The sequence below is a fragment of the Papio anubis genome, chromosome 10, assembly GCF_008728515.1.
Source record: "Papio anubis isolate 15944 chromosome 10, Panubis1.0, whole genome shotgun sequence".
In the NCBI taxonomy this organism is placed as follows: domain Eukaryota; kingdom Metazoa; phylum Chordata; class Mammalia; order Primates; family Cercopithecidae; genus Papio; species Papio anubis.
This window is the reverse complement of record NC_044985.1, coordinates 74513169-74533546: the sequence shown is the minus strand read 5'-3', so window position 1 is coordinate 74533546 and position 20378 is coordinate 74513169. Positions and strand designations below refer to the sequence as shown.

The 20378-nt window shown below is 39.9% G+C and overlaps 1 long non-coding RNA gene across 2 annotated transcripts; it reads right to left on the bottom strand.

Annotated features, from left to right (window-relative positions):
- Nucleotides 1–14669: 14669 nt before the first annotated feature.
- LOC108581365 lies at nt 14670–18531 on the bottom strand. 2 transcript variants are annotated; one of them, XR_002516205.2, is made up of 3 exons: nt 16911–18531; nt 16688–16760; nt 14670–15941 (listed from the first exon to the last, which is right to left on the bottom strand). It is a non-coding gene; the product is annotated as an uncharacterized LOC108581365 (long non-coding RNA). The 2 variants fall into 2 exon arrangements; XR_002516203.2 differs by having other exon boundaries at nt 16688–18531.
- Between the last annotated feature and the right edge of the window lie 1847 nt (nt 18532–20378).

Genomic DNA, 20378 nt, shown 5'->3' with positions numbered 1-20378 from the left:
AGATATGGCTCTTAACCTCAGGGGGCTTACAGTCCAATCAGGAGACCCAGTGCAAATGGAACAATGAATCAAGATACAATCTAACAGAACTAGACCATGCCAGTAAGTGCTGTGAGAGTTTAAAGATGAAGTAGCTCTTTGAGGCTGGAGTAGTCAGTTGATGGTGCTTCTCCCAGTGGGTCCCAGGAGGTGTGACTGTTCCTTTTGGAACATGGTCATGGGAAAATCCCTTATACCTACTTTAAACCAGTAAAAAAGAATGTCCAGAAAGGCCAGGTATCTGGAATTGGACCTAAGCGACAGGCTTCATGTACAAATATGCATTGGTTTAGGGACAATCGTGTAGTTTTTTTTCTTCACTGCCACCCAAACCATCATTATCAGCACTTGAGTCCTCTGCGACCATCACTGCTGTCCATGGGCAGTATACACAAGTGGAACAAAGCCAACGCCTCAACTGTGAGATTGTGAGATAGTTTGTCTCTTAGGGTTGGGGAAGATGAGGGCTAAGGGTGGAGGGAGAAGGTACAGCATGGGGAACCTCATCATAGATCCCTTGGAACGCTATTCCTACTGATTTGTCACTCCCTTTTCTCCCTCCATGCTTTGTCTTTCCCTTTTACACACACACAGTCGTTCTTCATCCGTCTGCAGCCCAGTCACTGGAAACTGGATGTAAGTGGCTTCTACAACCAAGTGAGGGAGAAAAATGGGCAGCAGTGATGACTCTATAAAGACTTTTGTTCTTTCATTCATTCAAGGTGGTGTCCAACCCAAAGATGAACACAAAACCCTTGTCCTCAAGCAGCTCAGTCTGTGAAAACCATCATATGAGTTAATGTGTAACAGAAGCATGCACACAAAGTACTCTGGAACAACAAGCAGGGACCATTTAGACCTGCTGCAGTGTGTGTGTCTGTGTCTGTTTATGTATTATATGCAGGCAGATTGTGAAAAAAGACAAGTTTCACGGAGGATATGATATATGATCTTTTCTAATTCACTAAAGCATACAGCTGTCAAAGGCCTGAGGACTCTTGAAAGATAGGCAAAATTTCATCATGCAGAGAAGGGAAAGTATAAAGACAGGAAATGGCATGTGAAAGGCATTCTATTCTATTTAAATCTAGGAATACTGTCTTTAGAATGTTCTTGGCTGAATAAATCAGATGCGTCATCATATTATACTATCATGATTTACCAATACTGGTTATTGCCTAGATTTTATGCGTGGATTTTCCATTGGCATCACTAGTGATGAGAGCCAGAAGCTTGAGCACACCCTGCCATAAAGTTGTTTTTAACAGAAGACATAGTTTGCATTTTGTTTTCTCTGTTTCAGTTTTGGTTTCCACCTCTAATTTGATATATACCAGTTCTTAATCTGGTTGATTTGCTACAAATGAAAAGTTTAAAAAATTAATGACAGTCTATACAAAACTCACATAAAGCCATTTGAGTCTCCCACTAGATGGCACAGGAAGAATATGGCATATCACCTAATTCTCAGGCTAAGCTAGATAGAAAATTTCTATTCCTATGATCGCATGACTCTGACTGCTTTCTCTTAAAAGTAAATATAAATAACATCTCTGTAATTTTAGTTTTTCTTTAACAATAATTTATTTTAAAGTAGACAGAAAAATGCATGTGGTTTAAAATTCATAGTAAATAGGAGAATATTATAAAAGTTTCTTAAGGCCAGGCGCGGTGGGTCACACCTGTAATCTCAGCACTTTGGGAGGCCGAGGTAGGCAGATCATGAGGTCCGGAGATCGAGACCATCCTGGCCAACATGGTGAAATCTTGCCTCTACAAAAATTACAAAAATTAGCTGGGTGTGGTGTCAGCTACTTGGGAGACTGAAGGAGGAGAATCACTTGAACCCGGTAGGTGGAGGTTGCAGTGAGCCAAGATCGCGCCACTGCACTCCAGCGTGGCAACAGAGTGAGACTCTGTCTCAAAAAAAAAAAAAGTTTCTCAAACCATTTTTAACAGATTAAAACTATTCTTTTTTATCAAACTATTTTTTTCATTAATTTCTAGTTTTTCAGGGCAACATTTTTTCAAATGGGTTTCTAGGATGTCCAGACCAAGGTTTATTTGAGTGCTATCACTCTCACAAATTCCTAACTTGGAAAAGAAAATAAAAGTCAATAATTCTGTTATTGTGACCCTGGAAGACAAGGCACTGTCATCCATCTCCTATAGATTTTAGAGCAATTAAAAGTGAAGCAATCCATATTCATTGATTAAGAGGGAACTATCATGTAACCTGGGTAAGTCAGTCCATATTACTTTAAAAACGCTAAACAGTATTACCCAAGGTTAAAAAACAAAAAAAGAGAGAGAGAGAGATCTAACACCATTCTTTAACGCCTAGCCACTAATAACCATAATGACAGAACCTGCTTAATCCCCATATAATTATCCAACATACTGAATCCTAATTTTTTTTGCTCTTCACTCCAACCTTGCCCGAGTGCTAGTGTAGCCCTATTTTAAGAATATCAATAGAATGTGATTTTTCACAAGCTGCCATAAGTAAATGGTGGAAAGTCAGAGCTATATTCTGAAAATGCAGCTCGTTTTTTGGGGGACACATTAGGACTCAAACGTCCCAAAACTCCTACTCCTGAGTTACCTGGAGAAAAGCTACAGCAGATGGGCATCCAGTGCTTGGAAGGGCTGCTTGGTCCTCAGTACAGGGCCCAGTAAATATATCTTTCAATTAAACTCTAACCTTTGATGTAACTGGTATCAGGGTGCCACAAGGATTCTGTTCAAAATGTATTTACTGAATACCTTCTTTGCGTAACACTCTGGGCTGGACCCTGGGCTAGCTTAAACAACCTAATCTGATTCATGGTGGGCAGCAGGTAAGAAGGCAGGATTAGTTCACCCTCATAATGGTCTTTTACTGCAGCAATGGCCTGATAAATCACTCAGTTTGCAACACCAGAACCCTAAGGGCACACTTACCTTGAATCAGAGTGTCCCCTGGCAATCATAACTGATATTCAATCAAAGTTCCCACTGAGTATAGATGTACTACTTGACTCCATTCCAATAAGCACAGCAAACTGGAGCAGAAAAACTAATTTTTCCTGGATCTCTCAATGCATGATTTTACCTACATTGTGCAACCCTTGTATGCCTTTCATCATTCATTCCTATCAGAATCTCCTAGAGTGCTCGTTTTAATGCAGATTTCCAGGACCCACTGTAGATCACCATATCACATCTCTGTGACACAGGAGGCCATAGCGAAAACACAAATGAACGTGTTCACAGGCATCCATGAGACCACCACAGATGCCCCACACATCGCCAGGGTGATTTGAGGGCCTCAAGATGTGAGTTCCTTAGCATGGTTGGGGGCCAGAGACACCACAATTTGAGCTTTGGCATTAATGTGCTCTTACTTCCTGTTACTTATCTTAGGTAGGAACCAGTTCACAAGTGTCCTCTCCCAGCACAGCAAGGAACTGACTCTGGGCACTGAGTGCCCAGATTTTACTTAAAAATCTTAAAATTTTACTCACAGAAAGTTATTCAGTCAGGATACTTCACTTCATCATTAAGGTTTTCCTTCTTTCCTTCCTTCCTTCCTTCCTTCCTTCCTTCCTTCCTTCCTTCCTTCCTTCCTTCCTTCTTTCTTTCTTTCTTTTTCTTTCTTTCTTTTCTCTTTCTTTCTTTCTTTTTCCCTCCCTCCCTCCCTCCCTCCCTTCCTTCCTTCCTTCCTTCCTTCCTTCCTTCCTTCCTTCCTTCCTTTCTTCCTCTCTTTCTTCTCTCTCTCTCTCTCTTTCTTTCTTTTTTTTTTGGTAAGAAACAGGGATCTCTCTGTTGCCCAGGCTGGAGTGTAGTAGCATACAATCGTAGCTCATTGTGGCCTCAAACTCCTGGGCACAAGAGATCTTCATGCTTCAGTCTTCCCAGTAACTGGGATTACAGGCATGTGCTACTGCACCCAGCTTTTACCGTATAAGTTAATTGTTAACTTCGCACAAGTTTTAATACCTGCAAAAATTATGTGACTCTTCCAGCTCCCAATCTTTTCTAATTCGCTAAAGCATACAGCTATCAGAAGTCAACATGCAGAGAAGCACTAACATAGAGTCTCTGCATATCCTGATAAATGTTGCTTTGAAGCAGAATTCAGTTTGGGCAACTTGTGTAGAAGGATCGTCAGAAAGTAATATTCTGTTTGTTGGTGTGTGTGTGTGTGTAAAGAACACAGGTACTGCAATGAGTCGAGTGTTGTTGTGCTGGGAATTTAAATGTTTTAATTCTCAAAGCAGTTCTGCTGAGTAGAAATTATCATGTTATCCCATTAGACAGACTAAAAACCTGAAGCTTGAGTAGTTTGCCCAAGGTCACATAGCAAGGAAGATCGCAAGGCAAAGGAAGATCTTGAACCCTCTGAAGTTCATGATGTTTCCATTATATCATGCTTGTAAAAGACATGAAAAGAAATGTTTATAATAAAAGATATTAAGTGATAAAACTTCCTTAACAATTTTCTCCTTTGCAATATCAGAAACCTCCAGCAGGCTGTCCCCCTGAATCAGTTTTCTAATTGAAACTCAAAACCATTAAACAATGATTTTCTCAGTGCTTCGGTTGTTTTGGGGTTTTTTGCCATCTTATTTTAAATTAAATCTACAACAATAATTTACAAACTGTGATATGTACACCTGAAAATCAAAAGAAAAATACTGTTTTTGATGCATTGTTTTTAGGTACTTAACTGATTTCTTACATTAAAATACTGCCCCATTACAATTGGTTGTGAAAATTACTGATGCTTCCACAGCTACGGACAGAGTTTTATTTTATTCTACTATTGTCAAAATCCACGCGTCTTCATTACAGGCTACCATATATACTTAACCTGATTTGCAGAAGTGTGATTAGTTTATCAATATGTCTTCAAGTGTAGCCAAGGCACAATTATTTTAGAATTACCTCAGACAGTTGTTCTGAAAGCATGATCCCCAACCAGCATTATCAACATCAGCAGAGTTCTTGTTAGGTAAATTCTCAGGCCCCACTCCAGACCTACTGTATCAGAAACTCTGGGAGTGGGGTCCAGCAATCTGTGTTTTAACAAGTCCTCGGGGTGATTCTGGTGCACACCAGTGGATAAGACTGACCCAGGATGCTCATTAGAAGTATAAATTTCTGATCCTCGCCCATATCAAATCAGAATCTCTAGGGCCTAGGAAACTATTTTTACAAATATCAAGGTGATTCTTAGGCACATAGAAGTTTGAGAACCACACTGGTCCATGTGGTATGATTTGAGGGGACAAGGAAGGATCCTTCTCTGAACATTTCTCTCCATTTCTTGATCAAAAGTCAATTAATTTTGTAGAATTAACCAACAACTCCTTATTATTTTTTAAGTTCATTAATTCACAAATATTTTAGGATGATTTCGTTTATTAAATAGGTATTTCACCCTCAGGGGAGAACAGGAGAGTGGACAATTAAAAGGGAGGGACATTACAAAGAGAGACTACAAAAGCCTACTTTACATGTTTTACCTTACGGTCACCCAAGATCTGATTTGCATATATTTCACCTCTTTCATTAGGGAGGGCATCATAATTTTAGTATAACATATTGAGTCTAACATCCTTTGGCCAAAACTTTCCCCTTCCCAAAGAAGACCTTGTAAAATCTACTTGGCAGTAATCAAGCAATATGCATGGAGTATAGGTAATATGTATTGTAGCATTTATTTGTTGTGTGTGTGGGATTTTTTTTAGTGTAAATAGAATCTGTATATTCAAGACATGAGTCACATAGGATAAATAATCTCATTACTTTGTAATATCACTTAAACTTTTTTCAAACAGTATATATCCAGCTTATTGACCAGACTAGACTCCATATAACTTCCTATTGCTTTAAAATAAATACAGATACAGCATGGATGATCTTTGAAAACATTACACTAAGTAAGAGAAAGCAGCCACAGAAGGACACATGTTGTAAATTCCATTTATAAGAAATATCAAAAATAGGCAAATCCAGAGAGGTAGAAAGCAAAGTAGTAGTTAGCAGGGGCTGGGAGGGATATTGTGAAGTGACCACAGCTTAATGAGTGAGTATGAGATTTTCTTTGGGGGTGATGAAAATGTTGAGGAACTAAATCGTGGTGATGGTTGCACAACATTGTGAACGTACTAAATGCCTCTGAATTGTGCACCTTAAAATGGTTAAATCGGTACATTTTATATCATGTGTATTTTACCACAATTTTAAAAAAACATACACACACAAAATATAAAATAAAATAGAATAGAATTAAATCTCCTTTCAAATAATGAAGATTGATAGTAGTCAGGACATAGAAAATAATGTGCCTCAGAGGCTGAGGGAATTCTAAAAGATACACCCCAAAATATTCCAAGAAGTGACACTAAAGTGGGGGATATGTCAGGTTACAATTTTGAAAGCCAACACTCACTTTAGATACATGCTTTATGTTGCCAGAAAAACAAAACAACAGCAACAACCCCCCACCACACACAAAGACACACACACACACACACACACACACACACACACACGCACACACGCGCCCGCGCGCGCCAAAAAACAAAACCAAAGCCAAAGGTCACTTATAATCAGACAACCAACCACAGAGCTGCATACGTAAACGTGATTTACATATTCACAGTCAGGCCAGTCAGAGTCCCAAGAGATCAACTGGGAGGCGACGCTTTTGCAGCAGCAGTGCTGGGATCTCACACATCACCACAGTAAGACATGGATTGGGGTTCGTGACTTACCCAGAGCTTGACACTCCCCAAACCCATCAAGCCCCCAGAGTAGATATGGGCCTCTCCTATGAAGTAATCTAAGGCTGGGGATTCATTTTTTAAATTATTTTTATATTTAAATTGTATTTATTTATTTATTTATTTATTTATTTGAGACGAGTCTCGCTCTGTCTCCCAGGCTGGAGTGCAGTGGCACGGTCTCGGCTCACTGCAAGCTCCACCTCCCGGGTTCACACCATTCTCCTGCCTCAGCCTCCTAAGTAACTGGGGCTACAGGCGCCCGCCACAGCGCCCGGCTAATTTTTTGTATTTTTAGTAGAGACGGGGTTTCACCGTGTTAGCCAGGATGGTCTCGATTTCCTGACTTCGTGATTCACCCACCTCGGCCTCCCAAAGTGCTGGGATTACAGGCGTGAGCCACCGCGCCCGGCCTGGGGATTCATTTTTATACTTGCATTAATTTAACGACTCTCAGTGTCTATATCACTATACATAAAGGCTATTGTTCTCACTTTACTCCTTCAGAGGAGATATGTACAGCTATGATCTCAATTCTTGCCCGTTTCTATTTTCCTTCCCACTGCCTATCAATCAAACTGCCCTCCTAAAAATTCATCATATCCCATCAGGTTAGGTAAAAACCCTTGTGTCTGAAAGCTTCCATAGAAATCCTGGAGATGGTGATGAGCTGCTTTAAAATGAGATAAAATGGTATCTGCTTTGCCTTCCGAAGGGCTGCTCTTTGTGTAGGCGCTTTTGTGAAATTCTGTGTCACCCACGCTACCCATTACAATGCTCACAACATTCACATATTTGATCCGGAGGAAATGTAGCTGGCGCTGTTTTTATTCCTGTTACCTCCTGTCTTGAAGCAAAATGCCAGTGCTTCATGCAGCGTGGAGTGGTAAACATCAACTGGGGAGAAGCCTCTATTTAGGGAATTTATCATAAAATGGCTTTCTGAAGACTAATATTGAGAAAGTGGAAGCACGGTTGAGAAAGTATAGCATACAAGCAGGTATTTCCAATAGGTAGTTTCCAGTGCATACATGAACATCATCTCTACTGTGGTCTCCTACCTTTGTCATAACACACAGGTTATTCTACTTTGTAAGCCCACCAATGTCTGCATTCATAAAACAGATCTTTATACTATTAAGGAGACACAATATAGGCCGAGGATTTAATATAGTACTCATAAAATTTAAATTTTTTTGAAACCTGCCAAATGGATAAGATGTTTGCCCTATATTAGTGACTATCATTTTGATGTGAAACCTACTTTAATGAATACCTGACAAAGAAACCTTTAAAAGAAATGATTATCTTTGACATGAATATATTCAGCTCCTGTTTATACAGTGAAATCTTAACTAGCTAGTAAAAATGGCACAATATTACGACGAGTATAGAAAATACCACATAAAGAAAATATAAAGGCTGCCTGAAGAGTTAATGACTAATTCTGTTATCTGAATTGGTGCTTCAGTGACGATTGCTCTGAGAAAAGCTTATGTTTATGGTATTGTGGGTGCAATCTGTACATCTGAATTATACCCAGGGCCTTATTAATGATATGTGTGAAATTATGGAAATTACCAAAGCAAGAAAGCTTTATGTTTGCATTCTGCTTTCAGATATAAGGCAAGGTAATTATATTTAATAACCCAGCAACTACATTTTATGTCTTAAAATTATAAAGTAAGAAAAAAATAGAAAGTGTTTGCATGTGAACGTAATGCTTTAAAATGATGACCTCAATCATAAGCAATGCACTTTTATCTTTAGATAACATGTTAAAGCAAAGGCAAATAACTATTCTATCATACAGTGGTCTAATTGTGTTCAGAGAAGAAGAATGACAAATATACAGCAAATGGTTATGAGACGTAGGTTATAATGACAACTTATTTATTATTAACCTGATGAAAAGAAGGCTTAATTGTGAATTTGTGAGTCTTCACAACTAAACAAAAGATCGGTAAGCAAGCAATTCATGTATTGTTCTCCATTTCCACTGAAGACAGCAGCTTAAATTGGTTAAACAAAAGAACATTCTTAACAATATGGCTACGAATAATAAAAGTAGGAAATACTTCTTGGAGATTTTGACCACAGAGCACATGAATCTATAGGTAAAGATTTCTCAGGTGGCTGAAGAATAATTATATGCTTGTTGCTGATCATGTGATTTTTATGAAAACCTATTGTCTAAATTAATGCAATAGTGTTTTGTTCCCAGTGAGGGATAATGTCTTTTGCATTTAATGTAAATTCAGTGTTGTCAGCATTGAACTTCACTAATTTAGAAAGTTCCCACTGGTCATTAAGAAAACCCAAATGAGGAACTGTATGTTCTTTGTGACTGCTAGTCAACCATGGAATGGGGTGTTAGGGAGAAACTAGGAGGTGTGGACAAAAGGATTGGAACATGGATAAGAATTAGTGAATAAAATTAAAATAATTTTAATTTTTAAAAATTAATTAATTAAAAAATTAAGGGCAGCGATTCTCAATCCTGGCTGCAATTAGAATAATTTAGGGATTTTTGTTTAAATATCAATCTCTGATTTTAATATAATAGTACTGGCCTAGGGTGGGTCCCTGGCATAGGTCTTTTTCCAGCCAGATTTGAGAACTGTTATTCTAGAACTTTTAAGGATCTGCAGTGCTCATAAAATTAAGCAGAGTATGATGGTTAAAAAAGCAACTCTACACCAACTGTTGCTTCAGAGTATTTTTTTTTTTTTTTTTTTTTTTTTTGAGACGGAGTCTCGCTCTGTCGCCCAGGCTGGAGTGCAGTGGCCAAATCTCAGCTCACTGCAAGCTCCGCCTTCCGGGTTTATGCCATTCTCCTGCCTCAGCCTCCCGAGTAGCTGGGACTACAGGCGCCCACCACCTCGCCTGGCTAGTTTTTTGTATTTTTTTTAGTAGAGACGGGGTTTCACCGTGTTAGCCAGGATGGTCTCGATCTCCTGACCTCGTGATCCACCCGTCTCGGCCTCCCCAAGTGCTGGGATTACAGGCTTGAGCCACCGCGCCCTGCTGCTTCAGAGTATTTTTTAACATAAGATCCAAATAAATGTTATCAATGGCCCATCAATCCATGGATCTATGAGTGGTGTGATTTAGTAGAAGCATATGTTGTAGTAATGGAAGAGTAATAGGTCACTACAGGGAGGTTGTGAAGAATTTTAATAAACTCCTTCAAATAAATGTCTCATTTCTAATCCTCCTAACATCCAAATAAGAGATTCAGTCACCTTACTGAGATAATCTCGCATTATCTCATTTAATAATCACAACAACTCCTGAAGTTTATCATATAATTTCCATTTTATACATATAGAAACCTAAATTCAAGGTAAGTAATTCAAGTTCACAGATTAGAAATGAAAAAAAAAAACTGGATTTGTATTGCTTCTAGTCCATTCATTGACTGAACATCCACTGAAGTGTTAGCTCACAATTTCTCCTGTTAAAACTGCAGTCCATTCAACCCATTGTTGAAATACTGAGTCATGTGAGGACAATTACTTTGAAAACAGGCCCTATTTTTGACTAAAACCATTTTACAAACTGAATTAAAAGTTTTCAGTATCCAAATAAAGACTTGTTTAGGGATTGTGGTTGACTAATTAAATACTATGTCAACTTGTTCTATTCTGAGATATAAAAAAGGGTTGATTGCCTTTAGAAGCCTTAACCACTGAAAAGGTTGATGCCTCCCCAGCAACCTCTCATATGTATTTAAAAACAAGTTTTATAATCTGAATTATAAGGCTGGGTGTGGTGGCTTATGCCTGTAATCCCAGCACTATGAGAGGCCGAGGTAAGGAGGATTGCTTGAGCCCAGGAGTTTGATACCAGCCTGGCCAACATAAAAAGACCCCCGTCTCTACCAAGAGCAACAAAAAATTAGCCAGGCATGGGGCTCACTCCTGTAGTCCCAGCACTTTGGGAGGCCAAAGTGGGAGGATCCCTTAAGCCCAGGAGGTCAAGACTGTTGCACACTGCACTACAGCCTGGGCAACAGAGTGAGACCCTAATCTCAGAAAACAAAACAAAACAGAAACCCTGAACTATAAAATAAGTGCAATATTGTTCATTAAAGTCTGCTTTTCCCTCTTATAGCTACTCAGGTGGTTTTTTGGCTTTTTGTGATGCCCTAAGCACATACTTAGTTTGCTCTTTGCTTAGTCTAGTCTGCGATATCAAATGTCCACCTGTAAATTTTCTTTGGCATTGTGCCCTACTTGTATACTTTTCAGTTGATTTGAAAGCCAGTGATCAGTTGATACACTAACCTTCTAGATGACAGTTGTGATTCTGTTCTCAAGTGGAGAGAGGTTATGTTCTTCTGACCTTCAAAGGGAATAATACAAGCTACAGAAGTTTCCCTGCTCTTACCCCAGGTGGGTAGAACAGTTGGTATGGAATGGGATGGGATGGGATGTAACTCATTGTGCCACTAGGTGCATAGAAATCTTGTTCACAAATTATAACCTGTGTTTTTAGGTAGAGGAAATTTTGATGCTTTTGAAGAGAAAATATTTGAAAGGGTTCTTACTGCCCGTAATGAGCCCAAAGTTAACATTTTTGAAAGAGTGTCCTTGCCATTCTGAAACTTAAGCTTTCATTAATTATCTTTAAATCAGTGGTGGAAACTGTGTAATCTTATAACTGTAACCTACCAATAAAGCTCCCCACCCTTTTTAAAGAAACATATTATAAGCAACTTGAAATATATAATTAATTAGCAATTAACTAGAAAGGCTGCTAGACACCTAATACTCTGTTGCATAGAAAAACGCAGATAAATCTTGAGTTACAAATTAAGTCTTGTGTTAAATTTCTTTTCTTCCTTGAGGGTATGGGGAAATCAGAACACAGAAATATTTTTAAACATCACAATTATATATTGTGGAGGCAAGGAACATAGATATTTTCCTGACATTGGACATGCAAGCAAAATTCGATTTGAAATACTCTGAACTTTGTGGATACCTTTTGTAAAGATAATGTTCTACGGTTTTTTTTTTTTTTTTTGTCTTTTTACTTTCTTTGTCAAAAACCCTAATGATAGAGAAGTAGAGAAGTCATTTGACTTTTGTCTATACCATTTTCTTCACCTATAAAATAGAATCCACATACACACACATGAGATATATGCATATTTCATAGTGATTAAATCTTACATACACATACACACACACAGGGATATATGCATATTTCTTGCTTTCTTTTTACACATACACACACGCAGGGATATATGCATATTTCTTTCTTTCTTTCTTTCTTTTCTTTTTTTTTTAGACTGAGTCTCACTCTGTTGCCAGGCTGGAGTACATTGGTGCGATCTTGGCTCACTGCAACCTCCGCCTCCCTGGTTCCAGCGATTCTCTTGCCTCACTCTCCCAAGTAGCTGGGACTACAGGTGTGCACCACCACACTCAGCTAATTTTTGTATTTTTAAGAGAGACGGGGTTTTACCATGTTGGCCAGGCTGGTCTCGATCTCCTGACCTCATGATCCGCCCGTCTCGGCCTCCCAAAGTGCTGGGATTACAGGCTTGAGCCACCGCGCCCGGCCTAAATCTTGAGCTCTGGAGTCAGACAGGTGCGGGCTGCTGCCCAGGCTCTGCCATTTTCTAGCTGTCAAACCTTAAGTAAGTCAATTCTCTTTTTTCTTTTTCTTTTTTTTGAGGCAGAGTCTTGCTCTGTGGCCCAGGCTGGAGTGCAGTGGCCCGATCTCAGCTCACTGCAAGCTCCGCCTCCCGGGTTTACGCCATTCTCCTGCCTCAGCCTTCCGAGTAGCTGGGACTACAGGCGCCCGCTACCTCGACCGGTTAGTTTTTTGTATTTTTTTAGTAGAGACGGGGTTTCACCGTGTTAGCCAGGATGGTCTCGATCTCCTGACCTCGTGGATCCACCCGTCTCGGCCTCCCCAAGTGCTGGGATTACAGGCTTGAGCCACCGCGCCCGGCCAGTAAGTCAATTCTCTAAACTTTAGTTTCTTTTTCTCTAAAACAAGAATAATAATAGTAATACCTACATCTAGGGTTCCATTAAGAATAAAATGAGATAATGCAGTTTGGGACATAGCATAGCGCTAGCACCGTGGACATTGTATATATTCAATAAATACAGTTATTTATTTTACAAATTCAGAGTGGAACCATCCGTCAAAAGTGAGATTCAAGTGAGATCTGTCTCTTTCTCCACAATATCAGAAGTCATTGCCCCCCTCCTCAGACTTCCCACTCAGCACTTTACTCACACTTAGAGATTACCGTCTGACTTCAATAGTCAGAAATGACTATGGATAGAAATGTCTGAGCCTGTCTTTCCCACAGGATTATATATTCTGGTGGGTAAGGTCCATATTATTTTATATAGTCAAATCCCCAGCTGTGATTACATTGTCTGCAGATGGTTACATTATCTGCAAAGATAAAATTTTAGTCAACAGTTCATCCTTGCAATCCAGACATGCCACTGAGTTGTACAACTGAAAATCAGGGAGGGAAGCTCTGCTTGACCTGTTTCTAGTCGGGGGCCTAGCCATCCTAGGGTGAATGCTAGTGTGCACGCTCTATGGAGCTGCAGCGGCTTCAGGGTGACAGCCTTCAAGGGGTGGAATGAAGACGTTGGTTACCGTGGTCTCTGGGAGGAAAGGGGTAGCTGGGACTCCTTTGTTAATGTGGTGACTGTCAGGCCTCTGAGCCCAAGCCAAGCCATCACATCCCCTGTGACTTGCACGTATATGCCCAGATGGCCTGAAGTAACTGAAGAATCACAAAAGAAGTGCAAATGCCCTACCTCGCCTTAACCGATGACATTCTACCACAAAAGAGGTGAAAATGTTGGCGCGGTGGCTCAAGCCTGTAATCCCAGCACTTGGGGAGGCCGAGACGGTGGATCACGAGGTCAGGAGATCGAGACCATCCTGGCTAACACGGTGAAACCCCGTCACTACTAAAAAAATACAAAAAACTAGCCGGGCGAGGTGGCGGGCGCCTGTAGTCCTGGCTACTCGGGAGGCTGAGGCAGGAGAATGGCGTAAACCGGGAGATGGAGCTTGCAGTGAGCTGAGATTTGGCCACTGCACTCCAGCCTGGGCCACAGAGCAAGACTCTGTCTCAAAAAAAAAAAAAAAAGAAAAAAAGAAAATGGCTGGTCCTTGCCTTAAGCAATGATATTATCTTGTGAAATTCCTTTTCCTGGCTCATCCTGGCTCAAAAAACTCCCCCACTGAGCACCTTGTGACCCCCACTCCTGCCCGCCAGGGAACAATCCCCCTTTGACTGTAATTTTCCTTTATCTACCCAAATCCTATAAAGCAGCCCCACCCTTATCTCCCTTCGCTGACTCTCTTTTTGGACTCAGCCCGCCTGCACCCAGGTAAAATAAACAGCCATGTTGCTCACACAAAGCCTGTTTGGTGGTCTCTTCACACGGACGCGCATGACAGTTACTGAGATCCTATGTCTTAGAGCTGGCCATCATATTCCACTTTCCCTACTCTCTGTCTGCTCTTTCCAAAGGATATTTGTTTATGATGGGATTTTGGGCCCTGAAGTTTTGGTTATGAGTACTACATCTGGGGGTAAATCTTCCCTTCTAAACAGGCTCACACACACACATATGCACACACAACCACACACACAATCTTCTTCATTCAGTGTTAGTTCTGACCTGAACTATAACTGGGCTCTTTATAATACCACTTTAATAGCGTGAAACTGAATGGACATAAAACTAGAAAAGCCTGTCATGTGGTGTGTTTATTGTAATGCATAAGTATATCCATTTTAGAAGTGGGTGTTTTGTACGTGACTTCTTTGTATTACTTAAGGATAATGATTGCTTGAGGTTTTTTTTTCTGATTTCTCAGTAGTGTTCTGGAGAGAAATTTTAGACATAAGATTAAGTCATTTAAAGATCTGATCACAATTTGGTCAACTCAATTCAATTCACCAAATCTTTTGTGAGCTTCTATTACATACAAAGCATGGAGCTAGGCAACATTGGGAGTACACAAATGAGTAATAGGGCATGGCCCCTGGTCTTTAAGGAGGTTATAATTTAGCATTATTGCTGTTGTCAAAGTGTATTTCTTAATGATTCCATGATATGTGATATGCTTTATGGGATAGAAAGTTGGTTAAACAAACATCAGAACATCAAATCCTGTTTTGAAAAAGACAAAGTATATACATGAATAATAACATGCTAGGTCCCAAGACTTCCTCTTAACAACACAAAAATTAATAATTATGAAATATATTCATTTAAAAATTATAGTGAAGCCTAATTTATCCAATATTATCGAAGAACAAAAATGTTAATATCTTTTCATTTTTCTGATCATGGAAACTTGTATTCCTTTTAAAGCATCTAAGCAATTTAAATATTAATCAGTTTGAAGTGTATCTTTCTAAAATGTATGATCTATTTTCTCTGCCTCTCTTGAATCAAATTTAACATTTTCTTAATGATACTAGAACATAATTGTGAGCATCAAATAGTATGCTGTATTAAAAATACAAAACTTTTCAGAAACAATATTGAAGTGTGCAGGGCGATTTTTCCATACCAAATAACCTAGAGTATATTTTTGTATTTTTGGCTTATCTGCTTATTTATTGTAAGTATTTTCAAAATCTTGTTCCCTTAATGGTTTAACTGTCTGAGTCATTTACTGTATAACAAATCACTCCAAACTTAGTGGAATTTTAAAAATTACATTATACTCTCAGGTTCTGTGGATCAGGAAAGAGCACATGGGGACAGCTCTTCTCTGCTCCGTGATGTCTGGTACTTCAGCTAGGAAGACAGATAGCTGAGAGTGACTTTAATGGCTGGGGTCTGGAACATCTGGGACAGGACGAGCCCCTTCCATAATGTGTTTCACTCACCTGTCTGGTGTCTGGGCTGAAATTGCTAAAGGCTGGGCTCAGCTGGGACTATCAACCAGAATACCTACACATGGCCTCTTCACGTGGCTTCAGATTTTCACAGCATGATGACTAAGGTCCAAGATGAAAATCCCCAAGACGGGCTTTCCAAAGGCAAGTATTCCAAGAGTAATAGGTGGAAGCTTCGAGGCCTTTTCTTGTGACATCAGAAATCATACAGCACCATTCTGTTAGTAACAAGCAAATCATAAGGTCAGTCATAGATTCAAGGGGACAAGATTTAGACTCCACTTCTTGCTGGGGAAGTGATAAGGTTATGCTGGGGAAGAGCATGTGGGGTGGGAGATATTATTGCGACCGTCTTTGGAAAACACAAATGTCAGCAACCATTTCTTATTGCTATTGACCTATCTGCCTCCACTAAGCTTCCCACACACTTAAGGTACAGTTTTTGTTTTAAAATAGCAGCACAAATACACTAGCCTCCAAAAATTGAATGTAAAACCAGAATGTGCAGTCATTTAGGTGAAGCCTAAGGATTTTCTTGTGAAGGAGGTGACTGAGTTTTAAGGCAGAGAGCTTATGGTGGCCATTGTGGCTCCCTGAGGCTTTTACTCACTCTTTTCCAAATAAAATAGGTGGCTGGATGTTAGGGAATGAATTGTGTTCCCCTGAATTTATATATTGAATTTATATATTGAAATTGCCTTTAGCAATTTCAGCCCAGGCACCAGACAGGTGAGTGAAACACATTATGGAAGGGGCTCGTCCTGTCCCCGATGTTCCAGACCCCAGCCATTAATATATGTAAAGCTTCACTGTATTTGGAGATAGAGCCTTTAAGGAGTAATTAAGCTTAAATGAGGTCATACGGTTGAGGTCCTAATCCCAAAGGACTAGTGTTCTCCTTAGAGAAGCCAGAGTGCACAGAGGAAAGGCCTTGTGGGGGCACAGCAAGAAGGCAGCCACTTACAAGCCAAGAAGACAGTCTTTGGGAGGAATCCAAACGTGCTGACACCCTGATCTTGGGCTTCTAGCATTCAGAACTGTAAGAAAATAAATCCCTATTGGTTAAGCCCCCCACATCTAAGATGTTTTGTTATGCAGTCCTAGCTGACTAATACACTGGACAAATGACTTCTCAGAGGATATGGACTCAGTCCTAATTCTCCACTACTACTCTTATCCACGCTCACTTTGCAGAAAGTCACATGTTCTTGTGCTGTTGCTGATCCTGTTCATTCTATCTAGAAAATTAAAAAAAAAAAAAAAAAAAAAAGAAAATTATTTTTCTCCTTGTCTAGGCTTATTAACTCATCCCTTAAGTTTCAGTTCAAATGTCATCTTCTCTGTGTTCTACTTTACCAACTACCTAGGCAGAATTAATCACTCCAACCCTGCACACAAACCTTGATCTTTTCATTTTTCACATTGAATGATAATTAGCCCTCTCTGAGACTTATAGAATGAGGTGGTAGAGGGAAAGCCTTCACTCTGGTCCTCCCAATTTCTGGCCCAGAACCTCACATTTAATAGGTGCTCAATACATGCTTGCAGATTTCATACACTACACTTAGAAACTCATAAAATTTAAGACCTGGAAACCACCTTAATGATGATCTAATCCAGACTTTCATTTTACAAGTGAAAAAAATGCAGCCTGAAAAGGTTGTTTCAGGCAGATATTCCAGAGGAAATCACCACTGCTCTCCGAGTTAGAACAAAAAGGCATGTTGAAAGGTAGTAATTTTAGAGGATGATTGAACAATTGAAAAGGCATGAGCTCATAGAACTGAGAGGGGGAACATGCCGCAGACACTGGGTGGGGCATCTGAGGTTTGGAGACTGGTGGATGGCTGAGTAGAGCACTGAGCTGGTGTGCATGTTAAAAAAGGTCTGTTCACAATTCTTCAAAATAACTATCCAATACATTTTATTATTTTAATTTTATATTTCTTTCTATTTACCCTGCCGAACTTTTTAAAAACTTTAATTTTAGGTTGGGGATACCTGTGAAGGCTTGTAACATAGATAAATACATGTCACAGGGGTTTGTCGTATATATTATTACATCACCCAGGTATTAAGCCCAGTACCTAATAGTTATCTTTTCTGCTCCTCTCCCTCCTCCCCCTCCCACTGTCAAGTAGACCCCAGTGTCTGTTGTTTCCTTCTTTGTGTTCATAGGTTCTTATCCTTTTGCCGTCACTTGTAAGTGAGAACATGCGGTATTTGGTTTTCTGCAGGTTTATTTGGTAGATTTCTTTATTTTCTGAGTAAAGCAGTTAGAATTCGGCTGCATGTGTATCCGCGTCTATGGTAACTGCAGATACGTTAAAATAGTAGAAGCAAATTTCCCTTCTTATCTCAGTGGTCCCACCCAACAAGCCTTGAGTCAGAGCAAAGATGTTAATCTCCTTACAATTAATTTTCCCTGACAAATTCCCAAAGATAGGTGGGGCTGCTGTCTTTCTTCCTTTATCCATCTTCCCTCCGATATGCTTTTCATCCACTCTATAATGGAAAAATGCTAAGGGTTGTAAGAGTATGATATTACTCTCTTGTCTCCTGATACCTATTGACAATTTGGGCTCCAGAAAATAATATGTGAAACGGCCTATTGGATGAGTTTTCTGGCTGGCTTTTGCATCTATAGGGACAAACAAAATAAAACAAACAATGAACAGCAGAAAAGACACAAAGGAAGCCTAAACTTTCATGTTTCTCATAACAGATAAAATTATGGTAATATTATCAACAAAATATTAGCAACATAGGTCAGGCACAGTGGCCCACTCCTGTAATCCCAGCACTGTGAGAGGCCGAGGCAGAGGATCACTTGAGCAGGGGAGTCTGAGACCAGCCTGGACAATAGTGAGACCCCATCTCAAAAAAAAAAAAATATATTAGCCAGGCATGACAGCATGCGCCTGTAATCACAGCTACTTGGGAGGCTAAGATGGGAGGATTGCTTGAGCCTGGCAGGTCGCGACTGTAGGGAGCTATGATTGCACCATTGCCCTCCAACTTAGGCAACAGAGGGAAACCCTGTCTCTTAAAAAAAAAAAAAAAGAAAAAAAATGCAACACATGGGGTTGCTGTGAAACTTCAGTCGGATGATGTAGTAAAGAGATTACTTCAATGCCCAGCACTTTGTGAATGTTCACCAAACTGTGAGATGTTGGCTGTAAACATTGGCAAGTAATTCCATTTGGTAGCATCAATTTCCAGGCATGGGAATTTGGGATGGTTTCTTAACTTTATGAACCTCAGTTTTCCTATCTGCCAAATTGGCGTAATAATTCCTTTCTGTGTGGTTGTAAGGACTTGGTGAAATGATAAGCGGGAAGGGCAGGGTGCTGGACACTTCACAAAGACAGGTTTTCTTTCCTCTAATGGAAATACCTGGGTTCTACTCCTACCTCTTTTTTTTTTTTTTTTTTTTAAACCAATTTCCTAACATCCACATCAGGACTTTGGAGCTCATCTTTCTCACATAAAATGAGGACTTGGGCCTAGTGTATCTCTCTCTCTTTTTTTTTTTTGAGACAGAGTCTCACTCTGTTGCCCAGGCTGGAGTGCAGTGGTGTGATCTTGCTCACTGTAACCTCTGCCTCCCAGATTCAAGCTATTCTCCTGCCTCAGCCTCCCAAGTAGCTGGGATTACAGATGGGCACCACCACGCCCAGCTAGTCTGTGTATTTATAGTAGAGATGGGGTTTCACCATGTTGGCCACGCTGGTCTCAAACTCCTGGCCTCAAACGATCCACCTGTCTCAGCCTCCCAAACTGCTGGGACTACAGGCATTGGAGCCACCGTTCCTGGCCTAAGTGTATCTCTTTTAACTCTAAGCTTCATAACAAAAGGAAACCCCATCAGTGATCATTTGAACTTGATGTCTTCTTTTCTTTATTTGCATGTTGGGGGTAGCTGTGAGACCTGTATGCAGAATCTTCATGAGATAATAAGGAATGACTTGTCCTGAACATGGGGAGAAATGTGTCTTCATACATGGATACCTCCTGACAATATTAGAGTACTTTAAGTAAAAACCACATAGGAGTGGAATATTTAATGGCGTCTTCATGGCCTGGGCTGGTATCAGTACAACATATCTGTGGGTTGATCAGAGCTAGGATACCTACAGGTGTCAAATTCTAGAGCCCTCAGCTTCCCATACTTCGTGGGAGCCTTTGGTAAGCAGGTATGCCTAAGAAAAAAGAGAGGCTCTAGAGTTACCAATCTGAAAGGACTTAATTATAACATTTAAAAAAATCAGGGAGAGTGGAATGTTGAAAGCAGAAATGTCAAACTGTAAGTTGATTGTTTACATTGCCCAGGCCTGGGACTTCCTTCGTCTCTGCCATGGTGGAAACTTCCAGAAGTGACTCAGTTTTATCTTATGTATGTTTTAGTGAAAGTGATAGATTTCCAGTTTCTCAAATTCTACTTTCCCCCTAAAGTACACAAGAATTAATGGGTAACTAATGAACACAGATTCTATGGTGCATCAAGCACAAATCGTCCTCAGTGATGAGAAGAAAATTAAATTCCGTAAGAATTATGGTTTTCTAAAATTTAAAGGGGATGTAATACGGAATGAGGAAAAAAGCTTTGGAAAAGCAAGAATGTCCCTCTATAAAGGGCACTGAAGCGAAAAAGG